Raw genomic sequence first — 13,394 nt, 5'->3', positions numbered from 1 at the left:
GCATCAATGCTTTGCAGCCTGAGGTTGCAGGGTAGCACTGTAATCTCTGCGGCTGTGGTCACATGACCGTCCTCCTTCGTCTTTCCTCGGCATTTCCCGCTCTGTGGGTGCCTGTCCCTATGTCTCTTCCTATAAGAACATCAGTCACATTGGATTAAGGGCCCACCTGACTCCAGTGTGACCTCAACTTACATGTGGAAGGATGTGATTTTCTGTGAAGGTCACCTTCAACTGTGCCAGGGGTTAGGAGGTCAACATATCCATTTTGGGGAGTGGGTCACGGGTTAACCCGCAACATCTGGGGAATAGCAGCAGGTTTCTCAGATGAGCGCTTGGGAGAATCATGACCCAGAACCTAGTGTGAACAAGGACAGTTTCCAAGACCCGTTGTCCGTCCTCAGAGAAGTGGACGTGGGTCCGGCCGGGGGATGTCTAGGGCCTGTGTTAACACTCTCAGGTCCTCCCTGCTTCCTTGGCTCCTTGATCAGGCCCCCCGCCAGCCTCCACCTGCTGCCTGTGGCTCTCACTCCCTCCACTTGCTCCCTCCCTGACCAGTTATCCCCTACATCCTTCCCTGCTGTGTCCTTCCTTTCTTGTGTCTGTTTCTGCTTCAACTCTTCCTGTAGCTGCATGGACCCCGAGGAGGCTGAAGAAGGGACAAGGTGCCCACCTCTCTCTCCAACTCTTTTTTTTTTTTCAAATTTATCTACTTATTTATTTATTTTTGTCTGTGATGGGTCTTCATTGCTGTGTGTGGGCTTTCTCTAGTTGTGGCAAGCGGGGGCTTCTCTCCAGTTGCAGTATGTGGACTTCTCATTGCTACGGCTTGTCTTGTTGAGGAGCACAGGCTTTAAGTGTGCGGGCTTCAGTAGATGCAGCACATGGGCTTAGCTGCCCCACAGCATGTGGGATCTTCCTGGACCAGGGATCGAACCCGTGTCCCCTGCATTGGCAGGCGGATTCTTAACCACTGGGCCACCAGGGAAGGAAGCTCCGGCTCCTGATTCTAATGCGCGCCACGCAAAGGGCTCCAGTAGCTGCAAGCAAGTGTCACGGGCTCTGGGGACTTCACTTTGGCCTCTGCAGTGTGACTAGGAGACCATAGCCAACATAGTGGCTCACACTTAAGCACTTGACATGACCCAGAGGGAGTGCTGAATGCTGATGTGTATCCAGAGTCCCAAGCTAAGTAACTGGCTCCAGGTTAACTCGTATGTGAGAGGGGAGTTGGGATTTAACCCGGGTTTATCTGTCACCAACGGTTGACTCCTCAACCCAGACTTTCTGACTTTGAGGCTCCACCCGGCTCCAGTGAGGGTGTGGTCTCCCTGTGAGCATCTGCCTCCCTGAAAGGCTCCTGCAGCCGCCCCAGGAAACTGGGTCAGTGGTGGGGAGAGGATGGAGGGGAGGGAGGTGGGGCCAGGAGAGCAGCCACTGGAACGTGAGTGGAAGTGAAACTTGTCACTTCTGGGCTGAGGTTTTTAAGAATCAATGATGACTTTACCGCTGTCGTTCCCCCGTCAGTCAGGAGACAGTAGCATCATGAGATGAACCAGTCCAACCTACAGGGAGCCTTTGTGTTGGACTCTTACTGGGTGAGATATACATTTTGATCATGTTAAGCCACAAAAATGCTGGTACTTGTGTTTTTCCCTAACTAACATAGGGTGTAAAGCAGGGCACAAGGTCAGGGTGATTTCAGTTCCCACGTGGCTCAGTCTGACTGTCCAACTCCTACAAGTCATGCTAGGATCTGGGACAGAGGGCCCTCTGACACCTCTCCCCTGTGTTGGAAAATGTGTTTGCGTCTAAGATCTCCTTAGTAATCACAGAAACCATTGGAAAGCTCAGTGAACCTCTGACTCAGCCTGGTCTCTGGGGGCCCCATGGACTGCCCATTTGATGACAGGTGAACCCTGCCCTGGGCAGCCCCGGGCCAACCACAGGAGATTCACGCATCTGCCTTCATTGGGGACTTGCTACTAACAGTACCATAGTCTCTAAACACTTCATTCAGAAATAAAATTTTGGTCTTAGAGAAGAAATGCTCTTCTCCCCGAAACTTAGATTGTCTTGAGGAAGAAGGAAATGAGAAGGCACGAGGAGCAAAGTATGAATTGACTAAGTATTTACCTTAAATGGGCTGAAAAAAATCTCTTATTGACTAAATTATCATCAATTAGCAAGGGTAAGTTTTCCAACATCAGTGGAATGGGGAGCTCCAGAGATAGCAGGTTTGGTTTTGGAGAAATGAAGGTACTATGTCTTTGCACAGATAAGGGCTCTTTATTTTTTTAAGAAGATATTTTTATTTATTTGGCCATGTCAGGTCTTTGTTGTGACATGTAGGATTTTTAGTAGCTGCACTTGGGATCTAGTTCTCTGACCAGGGATCGAACCCACGCTCATGGCACTTGGAGCAAGGGGTCTTAGCCACTGGACCTCCAGGGAAGTCCTGATAGGGATCTTCACACACTTCATACTCATCTTCTCACAAATGTAGCCACTGGAATCGCTGGGCCAAGGTCTGCTCTCCTCCCAGGCTCTCAGAATATCCTGACAAAGCAACCCTGGGGGAGGATTCTGCCCAGAGATAGAGAAGGTGGCTGCCAATAAGACACTCCCTTGTTGGTTCAATAATCACTGAACACAAACTCTGTGCTGGGCTGCAGTTTCTCCAATGTGCTGGGGAAACCTCTGCCTGGTAGGGTGGCTCCTTCTCTCCCTAAAATCCTCACATCCCTGAGCTGCACTGGCCTGGAGACTTGGCCGAGGTTGGCTGCCATGAAGGCGGGGTGATGAGCAGTAGAAAGATGTCAAGTTGGGTGCCAGGCTTCTGGGTCCAGACCTCAGCTGGGTTTGTAACTTTGGGCAAGCTAAGAACCCTTAGGGTTTCTGTCTCTTTCCCTGTAGAAGGAAGATGCTAAAAATGCCTACTTCATTGCAGGGCTTCTCTGTGGATTAAGTGAGATCATTTCTGTAAGCTCCAGTATATGTTTGCTCCAAGTCTGCCAAGTTCTGAGCAACCCAGTAAACTGTAGCTGTTTGGGTGGATAGAAAGGACAGAAAAGTTCTTCCAGAAGAACAGAGCTGGATGGAATGGAAGCTCTCTGGGGGTGGGTGGGGGGACAGAGGACTGGGATGTGTGGGTTGTGGGCAGGAGGGTCACAGGAAGGGAAAGAAGGTGCACGTTTGCTTTGGCTCTCTGGACCTGCTGCCCGGCTGTCACTGGGACAAACATTGGTGTTTGCTTGGCTCTTAGCAACGGCTTCCGCGACTATCTTCCCAGGGATGAACTCTTCCTCACCAGGTGCAACCCACCTCCTGCATCCCCCCTCCTCCTCCATCCATCTCCACGCCAGTTTCAACTGGACCCAAGTGCTAAAAGGGCAACATCTGTGGTTCTTTCAGAGCAAAAGACACTAGAATAATTGTGTCCCGGTTATTCTAGAAATGTTCCCATTTCTGTCTGTGCCTTTTAAGAAAAGTCATCATTTTCTGCCTTTGGGTTTCACATTGTCACTCCCTTGTTAGTCTGCGTTTGGAGTAGTAAATGAACACAGAAATGCACAGCAGATGAAATAAACCAAACAAATCGCAAAGTTCGTGGCTATTGCCTGCTTCCTGCTAAGTCGCTTCATTCGTATCCAACTCTTTGTGACCCTGTGGACTGTAGCCCACCAGGGTCCTCTGTTCATGGAATTCTCCAGGCAAGAATACTGGAGTGCGTTACCATTTCCTTCCCTGGGGAATCTGCCCGACCCAGGGATAGAACTTGTGTCTCTTGCGTCTCCTGCACTGACAGGCGGTTGCTTTACAATTAGCTCCATCTGGGAAGCGTTCCTCACGGCTCTTGAGGAACTTGAAATCTAGCAGTGTGAGTGGCATCAATAATTCAATGCAGAATGGGGACAAGGTGCTGAATGGCTTTTCTTGATGTAGGACAGGCGGGGTTTCAGGAGCTGAAGCAGGAAAACATGAATTGGTGTCTGTTCTAAACGAAACAAGAAAATGAGGGGAAAGATACGAAATTAAGATTTTATGACCGAGAAGAAGACTGAAGTTCTTCTGGACTTGCGTGGAAGGATTCAAGGAAACAAAACAAGATAAAATCAGGGGGCAGTGCAGTGGGTTAATTTCAGACAAGGATACCTGATCTTCACAGATGTTCAGAGGCATTGTGTGTTCAGATTAGGGTGAGGGCAGCAGGTGTGCAACCAGCCAGAAAGAGGTGGCCCAGAAGGAGTCTGGATCTAGGGAGTGTGTGCAGCGTTGAGGATGACAAAATTGTGCTGTGGATAAGACCTGCTTCCACGCTGAGAGATGAGACTATGACCTGGGGGGTGGAAAGGACATCACAGGGCTGAGTTGTGTGTGTTCTTCATCATTTGAGCCCCTACTGGTGCTGTTTTCTTAGACCAGGTGGAAGCCAGGATTCAGTAACGGGCTGCTGCTTCTTCAGGGTTTGGTTATCTTGCCTTCCACCACCTCTGTGTGTCAGGGTCTCTTTTTGAATCAGCTTTCTGTCACCCTCTGTGAGTAACGCCTGTGATGCAAGCCTGGCAATAGAACGGTGGCTGGCCAAGGCTCTGACAACCATCAACAGGAAATGTCAGTGACCAGTTAGCTCTTGAGGGGTCAAGGCCCCTCTCTCAAGATTGCAGGCCTTTCAGTTGTAAAAAAAAAAAAAAAAAAAAAAAAAACAACAACCAGGACACTGAAAGAAGGAGTCAGGGAATTGCTCCCCTTGGCAGAAGCACTTCCTCCACTGGCAGGCCTGGGCGTGTGAGACTTGGGAGGGGGCCCACAGGAAAGGCTGAGAGTAAGGGAAAAGCTACATTTCCTTCTTCCCCATGCCTTCTGGCTCCACGGGCTCTTCTGTCCTTAAGCAGAAGAGTTGCAGTGCAGAAGTCAATGCTGACCCTGGTGGGGAAAACTAACAGGGTGTATTCACAGCCGTGTAGCTGTGGCTTCAAAATATTGAGTTGGCCAAAAAGTTTGCTTGGGTTTTCCCTCTCTTACAGAAAAATCCAAATGAACTTTTTGGCCAACTCAATACTATGGAACAAAATTTCCCCCAACTCAGTGCTAGAAGCTGCAGCCTTTCTTTAGCTCTTCCAAATCTGAGGGCTGGGGCTCCAGCTGGAGAGGGCTCTGACCGTGGGGTCTTCACCAGGTCCTCTGCTGGGTCAGCTCCCCCAAACCTCTTGGTCATCCCCAGGTTCAAGGGCAGAGGTTAGAGCCAGGGTCTCATCAGGCTTTACCCCAGGCCCGCAGCTCAAGGGTCAGAAACCAACAGTTCTTGACTCAGAGCTGAGGAATCAGGAATGACCCTCCCACATGTGGGACACCTAGGAGTCATTGATTAAGAAGTTTTACCAATTTTATGACCAGTGCTCTCTCTTTTGCCATTTTGGGAGCTTCTTTGCCAAGGCTATTGCCAGTCAGATATGAAAGTGAAAGTGTTAGTTACTCAGTCGTGTCCAACTTTTTGCAACCTCGTGGACTGTAGCCTGCCAGGCTCCTCTGTCCATGGAATTCTCCAGGCAAGAATACTGGAGTGGGTTGCCATTTCCTACTCCAGGGAATCTTCCAGACCCAGGGGTCAGACCCAGGTCTCCCGATTGCAGGAAGATTCTTTACCATCTGAGCCACTCAGATGTATAACTGAATTATACATTCAGGTATAACTTTGAGTAAAACTTTCTCAGTGCAACTTAATTTTTTTACCTGCAATTGTTCTCTGGGGAAGTTGTGTTCAGTGGTTCCTGAAGGAACTCAATCCAGTGGTTGCAAAAAAGCAGCAGAGGTCTTAGAAAAAGAGAGATAAACATAGGAGGTCCCCAAACTCAAGATCTATCCAATGAATGTATAATAAATACACAATTTGTCTTGAATTTCCAGATGTTTTAGATAATAGAGTCTACTTTTTCAGGCTAATAATTGGACCTAATGCTTTAAATTTAAGGCTACTTCATCAGAAAAGGAGTCTGGAAGCTGAAGATAAGTATTGAGCATATTATTTGAAAATGTATCTATGTATTTTTTTCATTTAAATGATACTTATTTCCCTTTTTCATTAAAGTATAATTGACACACAGCATTATATATGTTTTAGGTGTACTACATAATGTTTAGTTAACATCTGTTACCATACATAGCTATGGGGTATTTTTTTCTTGTGATGAAACTTTTAAGGGCTTTTCTCTTAACAACTTTTGAACGTACGATACAATATTATTAACTATGATCAGAGGCTGTATGTTATATCCCCATGCCTTACTTATTTTACAACTGGAAGTTTGTACTTTTTGGCTGCTTTTTACCCATTTCAACCGGCCCCCACCACCTGCCTCTGGCAACCACTATCTGTTCTCTGTATCTATGAGCTCGTGTGTTTGTCTGTTTGTTTGACAATTAGTGAGACCGGGCAGCATTTGTTTTTCTCTGTCTGACTTATTCTACTTAGCATAATGCCCACAAGGTTCATCCATGTTGTCCAAAATGGCCCGATTTCATTTTTTTTAATGGCTGAATCATATTCAATTCTGTAAATATACCACATTCCCTTTATCCATTCATCTATGGGTGAGTACTGAAGTTGCTTCTATATCTTGGCTATTGTAAATAATGGAGCAATGAACATGGGGATACACATAGATTTTTGTGAAAATGTATATTAAAAAAAAATTAGTTTCTGATTTTTTTTTGAATACCCAGAAATTTATTTTTAAGGTTAAAATCTTAAGGATGCAAATTGCATCAAGAAAAAAAAACACCCCTGAAATTCTTGGTCTTAAGTCTTTTCTTTTGAGGAGAGCTTCAGATTTCCCATCCTGACCTCACACTAGGATGATGAAGTGGATGGGGGAGGGGAGAGTCTGAAATTCTTCCTTCACCAAAACTGGCCTGTTTTTCAGAGTTCAAAAATCAGAGTGTCATTTCCTACTATTGTTTGCATTTTCCAGTCTGAAGTTCTGTTTTTTGTTTTATTCTTTACAAAGTAGACTGATAAAATAAGGGCAAGACATCCAAGAGTAGTTTTGTGTTTTCTCAGGCTCACCACCAGGAGAGAAATTGCCAACACTTTGAATATGATCCTAAAGAATAGTTGCGCAGTGGCCGGGGCTCCTGTAACTGGCCTCGGGGATCTGACCTGTCTTACCGTTACTGAGAGTAGGACTGCACCTTCAAGGGGTGGCCAGAATTCTGACAGGGGAATAAGGAAGGTCTGCTCAGTGTAATCTCTAATATGAGCTTGGAGATGCAGGTGTCTGCCCAGAGTAACACAGGGACTGGTTCTCTAAGGCATGGGAGGCCTTCCACAGACTTGTTTAAAGAATAAAGACCAGGCAGACACCCAGCACTGATGACATGTGACTTCTCAAGGAGAACAGAGTCCTAGTAAACACAGACCGGGGCTTCCGTGGTGGCTCAGACGGTAAAGAATCTGCCTGCAATGCAAGAGACCTGGGTTCGATCCCTGGGTTGGGAAGACCCCCCAGGGGCAGGCATGGTAACCTGCTCCAGTATCCTGGCCTGAAGAATCCCACGGACAGAGGAGCCTGGCGGGCTACTGTTTGTGGGGTCACACAGAGTTGGACACAACTGAAGTGACTTAGTGTACACGCATGTACAAACGCAGACCACAAATTCTTTCCTCTCAAATTCTTTTCTTTTAAAAAAAAGTACTGCTTATAAACACTATCTTATGTGTGTGCCAAGTCGCTTCATTCATGTCCGAGTCTTTACAACCCTACGTACTGTATAGCCCACCAGGCTCCTCTGCCCATGGGATTCTCCAGGCAAGAATACTGGAGAGAGGTGCCATTTCCTTCTCCAGGGGATCTCCCCGACTCAGGGATCAAACTCGCGTCTCTTATATCTGCTGTATTGGCAGGCAGATTCTTTACTTCTAGCACCACCTGGAAAACCCCATCTTATATATAAACTGGTTTAACTTGGCAACTATAGTAAAAACATGTGTTAGAATAAATTTTAATTCAATGACACTTTTGGGTGCACCTGATGAATTTTTTTATGAGTAAATTGGTCTCTTTAGACCCAGTATCATGGACTTTGTTGGACTTTCCTGGTCAGGTTCCTCCCTCCGTGATTTCCCACTCATTCTAGTCCTGCTCCTGCCCCTTCCCTACCATCCCCACCCTCCACACCACGCCATTGAGGTCCTGGGTCTTCACAGAGGAGCTTGATGTCTTATCACTTTAAGTGCACTTTGAAAGGCCCCTTAGGAGATGTCGACCCAGAACAAAGGTGGGGGGATGGTAGGGTGGACTTTGTTCCCCCGCAGGCCTGAGGAGGGGGAAAAATGACCAGAGGAAATGAGGTCTTTTGAAACTCCAAGATGGGGGTTTGAGAACAATGCAGCCTCCTGGAAACCTGGAGTGTTTTAAGGGAAGTTACCCTCTGTTACAGGAAGAGTGAGCAAGGCCCTGGGTGTTGTGGGACCTCTGGCCCAGGCTTGCAGGGCAGCTGCAAGGGGTCGGCTTACTGGGAATCAACAGACTTCATTTGGCAAGACTCGAACCGGAGGACACACAGAAGCCCCACTCTGCGTTGTTCATGTTAGAATGTAGCATTAAATTGGACCACAGAGTTGATTATGACTTGGCTTTTAAATTTTAAAAAGCTGAACTAGAAGGTTCTTTCCTTTCCCATCCCTCCCCCCTCTCTCCCTCCCCCGCTTCCTTCCTTCCTATCTTTCTTTCTTTAAGAGGAAGAACCAGTAGAACTTTTGGTCCATAGACGGGCTCTGACTTGTCCCCCAGCTCCTGCTCTCTCATTTTCTCATCACGTGCGCTTGGGCAAGGTACTTCTCTCTCTTTGCTCCAGTGATCTTTCCTGTAAAATGTGGCTGATAAAAATGACTAACTTGTAAATGTTAAAATGAGGATTGTGATTTCTTTTGACTCTTTGGGAAGAAAATACTTCTTTCAGAAATAAATAGCACCATACAATTTTGAATTCTGCCTTTCTGATTCAAGATTATCCTCAAACTTGATTAAAGATATCCATCACTGGGGACTTTCCTGGTGGTCCAGTGGTTAAGACTCTGAACTTTGAAAGGGACACAGGTTCAACTCCTGGTCAGAACTAAGATCCCACTTGCTGCGTGGCTTGCCTCCTGCCCCCTCCCCCGAATTCCATCATTTATATACCTTTCTTTAGAAAAGGGAATGAAGTGATTTGAGAATATAAGGTGTCATAACTACCAAAGTGTAGGATATGAATTCTAGTTTCCGTAACATGCTTTTGAACGCCCTTTTATAGTGGACATCCTTTTTAAAATCTGTCTATTTGTCTGTCCACCCATGCATCCCATCAGACCTCCAGCTGGCCATACGATGAGTATTTCCAAACTCCTATCACGTGTCTGACATGGAACTAGACTCTGGGCCTCTCCGACAAGGAAGGGGAGAGAGGAAGCTTCCACTGAAATCACAGACAGAATACACAACTTGCATTCAATCGGAGACTGACATTTTCAGTATTTCTTCCCCCATAGCTCAGTTGGTAAAGAATCTGCCTGCAGTGCAGGAGACCTGGGTTTGATTCCTGGGTTGGGAAGATACCCTGAGAAGGAAATACAACCCACTACAGTATTCTTGTCTGGAAAATCCCATGGACAGAGGAGCCTGGTGGGCTACAGTCCATGGGGTCATGAGTCAGACACGACTTAGTGAAACCACCACCAACATTTATATAAAATATGCCCTATACTGCCATGACACCAAAGTCATGCATTTGAGTAGTAAGGTCTCGAAGAGTCGGACACGACTGAGTGACTGAACTGAACTGAAGCTCCAATACATTGGCCACCTGATGCAAAGAGCTGACTCACTGGAAAAGAACCTGATGCTGGGAAAGATTGAAGGCAAAAGGAGAAGGGAGCAGCAGAGGATGAGATGGTTAGAGAGCATCACTGACTCAATAGACATGAATCTGAGCAAACTCAAAGTGAAGGACAGGGAAGCCTGGTGTGCTGTAATCCATGGTAACACAAAGAGTCCAACACAAATGACAGCGACTGAAAAACAACAAAAGCCCTTAATATTTTAAAATATTTTCTAATTTTTATTTTTTATTTTGTGATACGCATAATATAAACCTTACCATTGTCACCATTTTTAAGTATGTAGTTCCATGGCATTAAGTATATTCACATTTTTTTGCAACTGTGATCATCCATCTCCAGAAACTTTTCATCTTTCCCAGGCTGAAAAAGTGAAAGTGAAAGTTGCTCAGTCGTGTCTGACTCTTTATGACCTCAAGGACTATACAGTCCATGGAATTCTCCAGTCCAGAATACTAGAGTGGGTAGCCTATCCCTTCTCCAGCAGATCTTCCCGACTCAGGAATCGAACCAGGGTCTCCTGTATTGCAGGTGGAGAAGCTCTGTACCAATTAAACATTAGATCCCATTTCTTCCTCCCCCTAGCCCCTGGTAACAACCATTTTCCTTTCTGTCTATGAAGGTAGTGCTAGTGGTAGAGAACCCTCTTGCCAACACAGGAGATAGAAGAAATGAAGGCTTGATTCCTAGGTCCGGAAGATCCCCTGGAGGAGGGCATGTCAGGCCACTCCAGTATTCTTGCCTGGAGAATCCCATGGACAACGGAGTCTGGTGGGTGGACTACAGCCCACTGGGTCACAAGGAGTCAGACAGGATTCAAATGACTTAGCCCGCATAGAATAGCATGCCCTATGGATTTGGCTACTCTAGGTACTTCATATTAAATAGAATTCTACAATCTTTTTCCTTTCACGATTGCCTTATTTCACTTAACATAATGTCTTTAAGGTTTCTTCCTTCCCTGGTGGTCCAATGGTTAAGACTCTTCACTCCCGATGCAGGGCGCCCTGGTTCAATCCCTGCTCAGGGAACTAGATCCCACATGACACAGCTAAGATCCTGAGTGCCACACCAGAAGAACTGGCACAGCTAAAAGTTCCTTCATGTCACAGCCTGTGCCAAAAGGGCAGAATTTTAAACACCTTGGTTCCTGAAAGTGATTGTTTCTCAAATAGACTTGTTCAGGAAACTGGGACAGCCCTCCAGGTTGGGGGGCCCGTAGGCAATGACTGACTGATGAAAGGGTTTGAAAGGCAGAATCTTTTGCATCCAGGTTAGGGGGGTGACTCTGCAGTTCTGTCCATGCCCTGGGGCTCCCTCTATCACACCGTGGATTAGGCAGTACTGGACTTCTCCCAAGACAACAGCCTTGCTCAGCTCTTCTCTCTCCCTTCCACGCTTCACTCCCTTGCTTCCTCACCAGTTTTCCTTGTAAGGTGCCCCCTCAACGAATCCTGAGCATCTGAACCTTTGACCAAAACTTTGATCTTCTCCTTCCGTAAGTCCTTTTACCCAGGGAGAAGGCACTCTGTTCATTACCCCATGAACAAAAATAAGAACCCTGGGGGGTGAAGCTTCTAATGGCAGACTTTTTAGAACTGAAAGGTGCCATAGAGGGCAAAATGTATTAAAGATCACCTCTTACTTTTTAAATTTTAAATTTTTAAATTGAAGTATAATTAATTGTAGTGTTGCATTAGCTTCAAGTATACAGCAAAGTGATTCTATATATGTATTTTTTTCAGATTCTTTTCCATTACAGGTTATTACAAGATATTGAGTATAAATCTTTGTGGTTCACAGTAGGTCCTTGTTGTTTTCCTGTTTTGTATAGACTATCCAAATTTCTAATTTAGCCCTCCTCCCCACCCCGGCTATCCCCTTTGGTAGCTATAACTTTGTTTTCTAGGTCTGTGAGTCTCTTTCTGTTTTATAAATGAGTTCATTTGTATCATTGTTTTAGATTCCACAAATAAATGATTTAATATATTTGTTTTTGTCTAATTTATTTCACTTACTATGATAATCTCTAGGTCCATCTATGTTCCTGCAAATGGCATTATTACTTCTTTCATGGCCAAGTAATATTCCATTGTAAGGGCTTCCCAAGTGGCTCAATGGTAAAGAATACAGCTGCCAATGCTGGAGACGTGGGAGATGTGGGTTTGATCCCTGGGTCAGAAAGATTCCCTGGAGAAGTAAATGGCAACCCACTCCAGTATTCTTGCCTGAGAAATCCCATGGATGAAGGAGCCTAGAGAGCTATAGTTTATGAGGTCGCAAAGAGTCAGACAGTTGGTAACTAAACAACAACAAGAACAATATTCCATTGTATGTATATTATTTTTATGTTTTGTAATGGAAGCATAATGCATGTACAGGAAAGCACACTGAAATACACACCTTGCTGAATTTTCCCAAGAACACTGCAGAAAGAAGAGGAAGGGTACGAGGTGTCACAGACTCTTTTGTAACTCAGCCTAGAAACTGCCATCACTCCCACTGTCAAGTCTGGGCTAAAACTTGGGACGTGACCCATCTGTAAGTGAAGGGGAGAGCTGGATATGGGTAAGAATAGGAATTTCTATAACAACGAGCACAAATCTGGCAAAGTCATTTTGTTCCCCACCGAGTTTTCTTGGGTGTATCAGTTTCTCTTCTCTCCTTCAGTTTTGGTGTCTAGCTCAAACTATTCCAACCCAACATAGAGACGTTGAGAGATTTTGCCTTTATTACATTCTTTCCAATTTTGAAATCCAAAGCACTTGATTGATTTGTGTTAAATATCACTAAATGATAAAAAAATCACCTTGACTACAATTTGAGGTTCAATGTGAAACAAAATGGTAGCTAATAAGCATTCTACGACGCATATCTTCTGTAATTTTTAACGGCTTGCAGTGAAATTTTGCATATGGTTAGAGACTTGAAGGACCCATGATTATACCAGAAGACGTGCATCATTTAGAGGCTCACTGATGATACCAGGAAAAATGTAAAAATAATTACAGATGCTTTGATATTAATGCACATGGTCATAATGACTGCCATTACTGGATCCAGGGCCACATTCCATAATGAGCCTTCTTGGGGGACTGAGTGTTACATAGAGGCGCCAGAAACACTGTTTCTATTAATGAATTTTAAGCCGTGACAATGGCAATGCTGTATTATTCTGTGAGCAAATTCTGCTGAATTCACAGACAGGTGACATTGTGCGGGCCCTAATGTATATGGAGTGCTCTGTTGTAATAAGTCTGCTATTATCTTTAGCACAGTAACGCTGAATGTGCTCGGAAGCATAAGTAGGCGCTGTTAGTTAAGACTGGACTTAACTCTTTGTGGTCTGATTTCAGCTGCTTCTCACAGCCCTATTGGTGATTTCCACCCTCAGAAATTCCCATTCTTGTTTTCATTTTACTTTTTGCTACATTCACTCTCTCCTCCTTCCCTAGTCTCAATCCTTTCTTTCTTTCTTTTTTTTTTTTAAAGTCATTATGCTGAGTAATATTCTATTGTC

Source organism: Bubalus bubalis, chromosome 15 (genome assembly GCF_019923935.1).
Source record: "Bubalus bubalis isolate 160015118507 breed Murrah chromosome 15, NDDB_SH_1, whole genome shotgun sequence".
Classification (NCBI taxonomy): Eukaryota; Metazoa; Chordata; class Mammalia; order Artiodactyla; family Bovidae; genus Bubalus; species Bubalus bubalis.
Note: the sequence above shows the minus strand (reverse complement) of the source record.